Source organism: Trachemys scripta, chromosome 11, assembly GCF_013100865.1.
Source record: "Trachemys scripta elegans isolate TJP31775 chromosome 11, CAS_Tse_1.0, whole genome shotgun sequence".
NCBI lineage: Eukaryota > Metazoa > Chordata > Testudines > Emydidae > Trachemys > Trachemys scripta.
The window spans coordinates 67,470,117-67,481,185 of NC_048308.1; the positions used below are offsets into that span (position 1 = coordinate 67,470,117).

The window sequence follows — 11,069 nt, forward strand, 5'->3', positions numbered from 1 at the left end:
GCAGATTGTACAGGAGATACAGGAGAGGGGTGAGACAGTGATCAGCAGCAGTGCCGTGTGAAAGTAAAGGAACTGCAGCAGGCATACCAGAAGGCCAGGGAGGCCGGCAATCAATCTGGTGCTGAGCCGCAGACCTCCTGCTTTTACAAAGAACTGCATGTCATATTTGGTGAACACCCCACCGCCACCCTACACACCACTGTGGATACTCCAAGGCCCCTGGTGTGAACAGTGAGGAGGAGAGTGGGGGTCCTGCGACCGGGGGGTGTCCAGCTATTCCATGAGGCAGGAGCTGTTTGAGATTCCACTGCAGTCCAATCAGTGCCAGTAGTTGAGCACAGGGAAGCCTGATGCAGGAGAAGGAACCTCAGGTAAATGTGTGATTGTATTTCCCATTACAATGATGTACTGATACCTCCCCCCAACTTAGCAGGACACAGCCACTGACTTTTCATTAATTTACTTTTACTAGAAAAGGTCGTGAGTACAATAAAGAGGTAGAGTTGCTCTCGGTTTTTCATTGCTCTGCAGAATTAGCAGGGGGCCCATATGGAGCATTTTATGTACACAGGGGTGTCCCTTGAATCCTCTTCAAAAATCGTAGTGAAATTTCCATGGACGTATATTGCAATCCTCTCCCAAAAGTTTCTAGGAATGGCAGCCTTATTTCTTCCTCCGCGGTAGGACACCTTCCTGTGCCAGTCAGCAATAACTTCAGCAGGTACCATTGCAGTCAACAGGCTAGCAGCATACAGGTCTTTGAGACGCCAGCAACAGCTGTGCTCTCTGTGCCTTTGTTACCCTCAGAAGTAAGATTTCAGCTACATTCACCATCTCTTGCAGAAAATGGAGCAATAATGGGAACCTGACTCTGCAGTCCCAGTCACTCCTGCACGACTCGTTTCTGCCCCATCATAGATTCATAGATTCATAGATTATAGGACTGGAAGGGACCTCGAGAGGTCATCGAGTCCAGTCCCCTGCCCGCGTGGCAGGACCAAATACTGCCTAGACCATCCCTAATAGACATTTATCTAACCTACTCTTAAATATCTCCAGAGACGGAGATTCCACAACCTCCCTAGGCAATTTGTTCCAGTGTTTAACCACCCTGACAGTTAGGAACTTTTTCCTAATGTCCAACCTAGACCTCCCTTGCTGCAGTTTAAACCCATTGTTTCCTTAGAGGCTAAGGTGAACAAGTTCTCTCCCTCCTCCTTATGACACCCTTTTAGATACCTGAAAACTGCTATCATGTCCCCTCTCAGTCTTCTCTTTTCCAAACTAAACAAACCCAGTTCTTTCAGCCTTCCTTCATAGGTCATGTTCTCAAGACCTTTAATCATTCTTGTTGCTCTTCTTTGGACCCTTTCCAATTTCTCCACATCTTTTTTAAAATGCGGTGCCCAGAACTGGACACAATACTCTAGCTGAGGCCTAACCAGAGCAGAGTAGAGCGGAAGAATGACTTCTCGTGTCTTGCTCACAACACACCTGTTAATGCATCCCAGAATCATGTTTGCTTTTTTTGCAACAGCATCACACTGTTGACTCATATTTAGCTTGTGGTCCACTATAACCCCTAGATCCCTTTCTGCCGTACTCCTTCCTAGACAGTCTTTTCCCATTCTGTAATTGTGAAATTGATTTTTCCTTCCTAAGTGGAGCACTTTGCATTTGTCTTTGTTAAACTTCATCCTGTTTAACTCAGACCATTTCTCCAATTTGTCCAGATCATTTTGAATTATGACCCTGTCCTCCAAAGTAGTTGCAATCCCTCCCAGTTTGGTATCATCCGCAAACTTAATAAGCGTACTTTCTATGCCAATATCTAAGTCGTTGATGAAGATATTGAACAGAGCCGGTCCCAAAACAGACCCCTGCGGTACCCCACTCGTTACGCCTTTCCAGCAGGATTGGGAACCATTAATAACAACTCTCTGAGTACGGCTATCCAGCCAGTTATGCACCCACCTTATAGTAGCCCCATCTAATTTGTATTTGCCTAGTTTATCGATAAGAATATCATGCGAGACCGTATCAAATGCCTTACTAAAGTCTAGGTATACCACATCCACCGCTTCACCCTTATCCACAAGGCTCGTTATCCTATCAAAGAAAGCTATCAGATTGGTTTAACATGATTTGTTCTTCACAAATCCATGCTGGCTATTCCCTATCACCTTACCACCTTCCAAGTGTTGGCAGATGATTTCCTTAATTACTTGCTCCATTATCTTCCCTGGCACAGAAGTTAAACTAACTGGTCTGTAGTTACCTGGGTGGTTTTTATTTCCCTTTTTATAGATGGGCACTATATTTGCCCTTTTCCAGTCTTCTGGAATCTCTCCCGTCTCCCATGACTTTCCAAAGATAATAGCTAGCATGCATTGCCAAAACTTCCCAAAAGACAGTGCTCTGAATGGTGGCACTGGGTTGCATACAGGGATACCTACCCATGGTGCACCACACTCCTGGTGAGTTCTTGCAATGCTGACATGAGGAGGACGTGCACAAGCAATATATTAACTGCAGCAGCTTTTATGCTGACGTAACTTGCATTGGCAGAAGTCTGTAGTGTAGAAATGCCCTCGGCTATCCCCAGTTAGTTAAGAACAGACATCAGCATGGTAAAAGGCCCTTAACATTTGAACCAAGTGGAAACTGTAAACAGTGAAAGTTCAGGAAAGAAAGTTTGTTTTTCTTTGAGGTTACACAAAGTTCTTGCCAAACAATGCTGAACTTCCAAGTTTCTGTGCAACAAAGAATGCTATCACAAAAGCAAACCGATGGAGAACAACCTAACAGCCTCCGAACTGCTCACCATACTTTTTACTGTAAAAATAATAGCTAATAAATACATGCTACAGAAAAAATGAAAGAATAAAGTACTTGCCAAGAAAGTAATATAAATAGGAATACATCTAATAAAAATGTAAAAGCTTTTTATTGTAGGACTCTATTAAAACACATAGATTTTGATTTATTTCAATAATGTATAATACTCATGTCTACTAACAGACCACCACCTGAATGCCCATCATTTCATGGGGGGTTATGCAAGAGAGAAGGAGAAGGAAGGCGTACGTAGAGTCATTTTCAGGAAAATTCTTATGTGCAGCATTGTAATCTGGCAAGGGGTACAAGCTGTTCTTTGTAAAATAAGCACATCACAAAGGGATCAGAGTTCAGCCTCTTTTGAAGGTTATTTTTCAGAATAAAAGCAGAGCCATATTACAAAAGTGTCAGCACTATCAGAGGGCTGAATGCAGCTGGAAGCCAAGCAGGAGCAGAATAATTCTACAAGTCCATATATGGAAGTATTGCCTATTCTTCATAAACAGTAATGAACTACTGCAGTTTTTAATACATTTGAAACTTATTTCCCTTACTCTTTCCACTTAACTCGCAAATATTTGATATTAACCCTACAAATGTCTTGCCTCTACACATATCTAGTGCCAGCATCACCATTGTGCACTAATATAGTAGAAGGGGGGGGGGGGGATAGCTCAGTGGTTTGAGCATTGGCCTGCTAAACCTCCAGGGTTGTGAGTTCAATCCTTGAGGGGGCCATTTAGGGAAATGGGGTAAAAATCTGTCTGGGAATTGGTCCTGTTTTGAGCAGAGTGTCGGACTAGATGACCTCTTGAGGTCCCTTCCAACCCTAATATTTTATGATTCTATGAAGCTCTTCAAGTGTTTTACAAACATTTACTGAATAGACCTCAATACCCCCATGAAATAGGTTCATATTATCCCCAGTCTGCGACAAATAAACAGGAACAACGAAGTTAAGTGACTTCAAGGTCAAACTAAATCAGCAGAAGAGTCAGGCCTTTAATCCAGAACTCCCAGACACCAGCCTCTTAAACTAGACCACGTATGCTAATAAATTTTGACAAAGCAGCTGCTAGAGGACCTTATGTTGTATGGCATCAGGTGCTAAAAAGTCCACAGCCACTGTGTGCATGTATCATTGAATTGCTCCTCAGCTTCATTTCAGTGACATGTGATTAGATCATTTTCCCCATAAAAAGCAAGGTCTTATTTTCTGTTTGTTGTGACATGAATGAAATCTGAGATCACATTTTCTATTCTAAAACTAGGAGAGTATTTGGTTCTTAGTGGAGTGAGCTCACCATTGGTACAATTTCACAGTTGTGTTGACCTTTTCTGCTCTATAAATCCAGCACCAGAGGGCAGTCTCAAACTCATAATCAAGAAAGGTTGAAACAGCACCACCTCTGAGATGGACAGGACACACTATCTAATGCTGAATGAGAGATGGACAGTGATTAGATACAAGGAATTATAAACCTACCTTAACACTGAGGAAAGAATTTTTATTACTAATTTTAATAATGAGAATGTAGTGTTCCTTCCTGCCTCATTGGGAAACAGTGACTGATGTAATCAAACGCTACTCCTTAAAAGTACAGTCTAAAAGAGGTAAGTTTTATGGGCACACACAGGGCCATATTAAGGTCTTGTGCATTTCAATAATAGTCAAAGTCTACCTTGCTGTAGGAATCAGCACAGAACTTTTAAAGGTTACTTACTAGCAAGAAAACCTTTGAACTTTGTCAGGTGAGGATTAGGTGTTTCTTCAGGATTCTTTGTAACTAACTTAGATAAGGAAAGCCTGTTAAATCAATCCTTCTTACTTAAACAAACATATTGGGAATTTCTGGAATGCAAGTCAGCACTGCAGCAGATCTCCACTCCAGACAAGCTGAAGCACAAACAGATCTGTCACTCTTCACTGGCTATAGCTGTCAGCTTTGATATACCAGTAAAATTTTAAAATTGAATGGAAGACTGGATTGGATGAAAGCTGTGAAAATTGAGGGCAAAGTATCAAACAATTAACAAATTTGCTTAGAATTAAATCTATTTCCGTTATCACTTGTATTCTGTTCATCATTAAAGGTGTTAGTTAGGAGTAAGGAGTTAGTTGCAGCTCTGCCAAACAATTACTATGTTGGTTTGTTACAACAAGGCCTGCACATTCTCCTAACCACACTTGCATTTTCAAAGACATGGCTTATAATGAAAATATTGTGATGCCAATCTAGTACAGCCCCTCATAGGCTACAAAAAAACTGACCATTGGTCCCACCCTTCTGAATGTCTTCAAGAAATGGGAAAAGGAACATAGCACAGATTAGGGTTACCATACGTCCGTATTTCCCTGGACATGTCCGGCTTTTTAGTTGTTAATTGCCGTCCGGATTTTTTAAATATATAAAAACGTCCAGAAAATACGGACGTATGATAAACCTACCCACTGCCCCCTCTCCTCTTGGGGTGTCAGCTCGCTCAGCCTGTAGACTGCAACCCCCCCGTGCTGCTGCAACCCTGCGCCCCACAGCTAGGAGCGGTGGCGTCTCTGCAGCCAGCTGCTGGTGCGGGGGACCCGCAGCTGCTTCTCCCTCCTCCGAGCATCCCCCGCAGCTCTGGCAGAGCCTCAGTCTCCCCACTCCGTCCCGGCCGTGCAAGAAGCCCCCCCACCAGCGGTCCGTACAGCCGGGGCTGCCTCCCCCCCGGCGGAGCCGCTGCCCGGGGGCGGGTCCTGGTTTCTTGGTGCGCGGCAGCGGCGGCTCCCGGGAGCCCGAGCTCCCCCACCCAGGAAGGGCCCGCGCTGCAGTGCCTCCCGCAGCCTGGCCAGGTCTGTCTGGAGGCGGGGTGGAGGCTCCCCTGAGGGAAGTGAAGGGTGGAGAGCTCTGAGGCAGGGGCTGTGGAGAGTGGGGGGCCGTGGAGGGGTTGGGCTATGGGAGGAGGTGGGGAAATGAAGGATAGGGGTTATGGAGGAAGGTGAAGGGGAGGACAGAGGTGGAGGGCGCTATGGAAGGTGGGGGCTATGGGAGGGGGTGGGGGCTCTGAGGCAGGGGCTGTGGAGAGTGGGGGGGCTGCGGAGGGCAGGCTCTCAGGAGAGGGGGCACTGAGGCAGGAGAAGGCTGAGGATGGGCACTGTGGAGAGCAGGTGGCTCTGGGGTGAGGCCTGGGGGGTCAGGTGGGCGGGTGGGAGGCAGCTCTGGGGTGAGGCCTGGGGGGTCTGGCGGGCGGGAGGAAGCGGCTCTGAAGTGAGGCCTGGGGTTCTGGCGGGCGGGTAGGGGGGGGGAAGAGGCTCTGGGGTAGGGTTACCATACGTCCGAAATTTTCCCAGACATGTCCGGCTTTTTGGTTCTCAAATCCCCGTCCGGGAGGAATTTCCAAAAAGCTGGACATGTCCAGGAAAATAGGGAGGCATGGGAAGGGGACCACCTCCTCCCCAGGCTCCAACTTTCCGGGTTCCCGCCGCTCTCCACTGCAGCGGGGGCCGAAGCAACTTCCCCAGCGCAGCAGCAGCTGGGGGGCGGGAAGGAGGAGGGGGAATGCAGGGTGCTCAGGGGAGGGGGGCGGAGTTTGGGGTGGGGCCAGGGCCCCGTGGAGTGTTGTGCACTTTTTGCAGTGTTGTGCCTGGCTACCAAAATATGCCTTTGAATTCCAAACATGTTGTCCTCTTTTTAGCTCTGAGAAATCTTTTAACACAGATTTAGAGAATAACAAAATTGGTTTCAAAGAAGTATCTTTCAAACTACTAGCTCCCCTTAGTGATTAAAAAGTCTGAACATTTTGAAATTTCCAGACTTAATAGCATACAGTGACACTCTCCTCTTTTCTCAGCATTTGAAAGGCTAATCTACATGATCAGGATTTACCTCCAATTTTTTCTTAATTACTGAAGATTTATGGAAAGTGAAATCTGCCAGCATTATCCTGAAGATCTGTATTTATACAGAAAACTATGCAGTTTGTTATATTAGCATGTAGTTATTGTACATACACACAGAGACAGGAGTGGGAAATAAAGCGGCAGTCACATGATGGAAGGGATTAACTGAGCACCAGATCAATTTGCAATCAGCAAACTTGACTAAGTACCATAATCTTATCACTTCAGTTTAACTACACACACATGCAAATATAGAAATTATAATTTTATGTATATCATTTTAATATTACCAACTATATTCCCAACACATGCATGCATATTAAAGACTTCACAGCACTAAGACTTGAGAATGCAGATTTAGCCCTGCACAATTGCTTGCAGGTGCAGCTACTGTCGTTTTTTGCAAAAAGGAGCTGAAATCAGTGCTGGGTGGAGAAATGGAGTAGTGAGAAAAGGTTAGGAGTCTGAGGGACATTTTCCCATCTTTAATTTGAGAAATCAGTATCTTTCAATGGCACTCCACTCCTTCAAAACATACATTGTGAAAACTTAATACCATTTAGTTGAGTTTGTTTCTCTCTCAGCACAATTAGCCAGGGTAGGAAATAGGTACGGTTGTGTGCTGACTTGAATACATACATACATTTGTAAGGTTGGGAAAACCAAGCTAATTTCAATGCTGCCAACTTACATGATATTTATTATTTTTCTCAATACCTGGACTTCTCCTCAACTGTTTAAGTACCTATTAATTAAGTGTCCCTATTCATTCTAATTTTCCTGGAGGGCTGAAATCCAGCTTTCAATGGCACTTAAAAATGCTATTGATATATTATATGCATTGTAAAAACTCCACAAATCCTTCAGAACCATTACATACTATTATGCCATTAAGTACTTGTTTAAAAATGCCAATATCTACTCTCAGGTTAATGGCTGCAGTATGTTAGCTGTGCGCTGAAAATCCTCACCATACCATTTAAAAAAAAAAATCAGAAATACAGACGCTCCCCGACTTACGCAAGCGTTCCGTTCCAGAACACCTTGCGTAACTCGAATTTTGCATAAGATGGAAACGTATACCCGACAATTATGCAAAACAAACAAAAACCCAACTATTTCTAGATTACGGAACTTTTCCCGTAAGTGCGGATTTGCATAAGTCGGGTTTGTGTAACCTGGGGGGCATCTGTACCCTGAACTTTATGATGCAAGGTTTGTTTTGAAAGCATTAGGATATTACCTCCAAAGATCTTTTTCCCCAGAGATCCATTTCTCAGTAACTCAAGATAAAAAACAAAAAAACCCCTGAAAGACTGGATTTTTCAGTAATACATTGTCAAACTAAAAATGTTTTTATTTTTAATAGTACAATTTTAAAATAATCATTATTGGGCTGAGATCATACAAGCCTACATTTAGTCCTGTTTCATGTTGATACATATGTCAGAAAGTCAATCACCCTGAGTCAAATACATAGTTATTTATGGGAAAATTTTCTGTACAGAGTTTCGTACAATGTTACCAAACTTCATACCAGGACAACTCTACTACTGTTTGAGCCAAATACAAGAACCAAAAAACAAACTCCTGAAGACTAACACTATCTAATGAAAGAAAGTCTTTCAAAGTCAGGTTTACATGTTAATAAGTAACCCCTATGGCAAGCTAACAACAAACAGAGCACCTTTACAGAAAAATGCCATATCATAGTTACATCAGCTGAATTCTATGGACTTTAGTGAGTGGAACCTCTTAAGTAAGGGATCTTAAACATCAAAGTCTTGTGTGGACATGAAGCTCCACTGATCCCTTCTGTAAAATAAAGTGGGGTCGTGTCCATCGAAAGTTTACCTTCTAGGCACTGCTGTCTCATGTGCTATACACCTTCACTCATACTCTGTTGCTTTTCAATAACAGTAAACATAGAATGGTTTACTGTTATTTCTCAACTGCTTTGGCATCCTTCTGGGATGGAAGCCATTGTGTGTAACAAATAAGACTGAACAATTTTCCTGAAATCAAGCTGCTGCTAACTATATTTTGGGAAAACCTTTGCTTAACTTAATCTAGGGTACATGCAGGATGTCAGAAAGCCATGTAAAGGACAATATAGACTGTTCCTCAAACTCCAGCTCACTTTGAAACATCCTTAGATTGCATATTTAAGAACAGCAGATTGAGTGGCACAGTGGTTTATGTACCAGCCGTCTTCTCACTGACACTTCAAATTTGGCTCATTTATTGTGCAGTATATTGGCTCACTTGACTTGAGTACACTTAAACTTGTTCACACTATCAGACCTGAAGTCAGCTGTTTCTGTGGAATTCCACTTCATTTTCTGCATCATTGAACTAATTCAAACCCCTCCCAATTTATACCTACAAAGGATCTGTCTCTTTCTCCTGGGAGGAAGCCCCTGAAGTTTTGAGTTCAGACATCTATTGGTGCAAAGTGGGACTGCTTCATTATACCCCCATCCCGACCTTCTCCTTTTCCCATGTAGCTGGGGTTGCATCACCACATCAGTCTTTTCCAGGCTTGCTGGTCCAATGCTTGCTTTGTATCCTACCATACACAGTCCATCCACCATTTTCTTGGCCATCCTCTTGTTCTTCGCCCATGTACTTTAATCTCAAGCATCTCCCTAACAAGATCCCCTTCATCCATTCTTTGTATACACCCAGACAATTTCAGCCTCTTCTCTTACTGCTTCTATTTGATATCGAAGACCTTGGTTTCACTCCTGATGACATCATTCTGTTGTCCCTCTTCTTTTTCTAAGAGCAAACTGCTCCTTTCCTAAAATGGGCTCCACCGTTGGACAAACGCAACTATGGTTCTAACATCTTCATACAATGGGACAGCAACGTAATTCCTTATTACTTTGAATGTATATGTCACCATTTCGTTTGTATATTGGTACCAATATGGACTTTTTCCATTCTCTTGGGAGTGTCTTCGCTTTCCAAACTGCACACAGGACTCACTTGAGCCAGCATACACGAAACTCTCTCAACGCTTTGATAAATTCCACCATGACTTCGTCTGGACCTGCTGCTTTTCCAGGTGCCATCTTCAGCAGTGCAGTCTTGATGTCTGCCTCTGATAGGTCAGAGACATCTGTGATTATCGGTTCCCACAATGGTACTGTAGCATATAAAGTAGACCCTCATAGTATTCTTACTGGTTATTCATATCACTCACTCTCATATCTATATCTCATCAATACACAGGCTTCCAAACTGGGAACCACATTCACTGGTGACCTTTACAAGAATTAACTGGTACCAGATTTTGTTTTATTTTCAAAAGGAATAATCAAAATTAACAAGCCCCAAACTTATCCTGTTATCTGGGTATTTCACAAAAAGAAACAGGAGGTGTAAGTATTTTCTAAAATTATCTCCCAAGGGAAGGCCTAAAACAACATTCAAGTTTCAGCTCCTCACCTAGGAGAAGCATACACTCAGGGTGGAGTTTATTATGACTGGGGATGTCTACTAGAAGTGGGTGTTCATTCATGTCATCTTCCTACTCCTCCTAAAAGCCCACATCTTTGCTCCCTATGGGGAAATGCTGCAGAATGTATCTGCCAGATAATAATGATTGATTCTAAAGGAATTAGCATAATTACACTGGTGTTAAACTTTAGTAAAAGGGAAGTGATGCTTCAGTCAAGCAGACTCATAGCCCTTTGAAATTCACTGGAAAAAGTCAAGACTTACTCCACTATAAACTGAATTTTGCTATAATCTAGTTCACTATGCAGCATGTGGGTGTGGGTCACTTGCCAGAATTATCTGAGTGTATTTCCCTAACATTGTGGGGACCTCAGGCACTGGTGTCTGGGGTCCCTCGTATTCTCTGCCTGTGGACGATTTTTTTGTTTGGTTAGTTGCAAGGAAGACGCTAGATTGATGTCTCTGGAAACTGAAGTTCTATCTTTATCCACATAACGTATACAGCACAGGCTTGCTCAAAATGCTCTACCAACATGCCTCAAGCTTAACCCCGTGGCAACATTTCTAGGAATTAAATGGTGTTCAATGCCTAGCCTTTCTGCAGACAACACTGTGACGGTGCACCCCATAAGGCTTTATGGAAATATGCTTATGAATATATATATGACCTAACTGGAATATGTTTTATGCTACATATGCCACGTAACATACCTATGTAAAGGTTATTCATAAGCATATTTCCATAAAGCCTTATGGGGTACACCGTCACAACCACTAAGTGCCAACTGCAGCAACAGCTTTTGCAACATACTCAGCTGTTCGGTAGCAACTGGACTCAAATCATCAACTCATCTCATTTAAACCACAACACAGCTATCAGATGTTA

The 11,069-nt window shown here is 43.2% G+C and overlaps 1 protein-coding gene across 33 annotated transcripts in view; it reads right to left on the bottom strand.

The window, feature by feature from the left end:
* Window positions 1-11,069, bottom strand: part of LRRFIP1 (LRR binding FLII interacting protein 1) — a 111,413-nt gene that overhangs the window by 34,531 nt on the left and 65,813 nt on the right. The gene's annotated exons all lie outside the window — the stretch shown is intronic.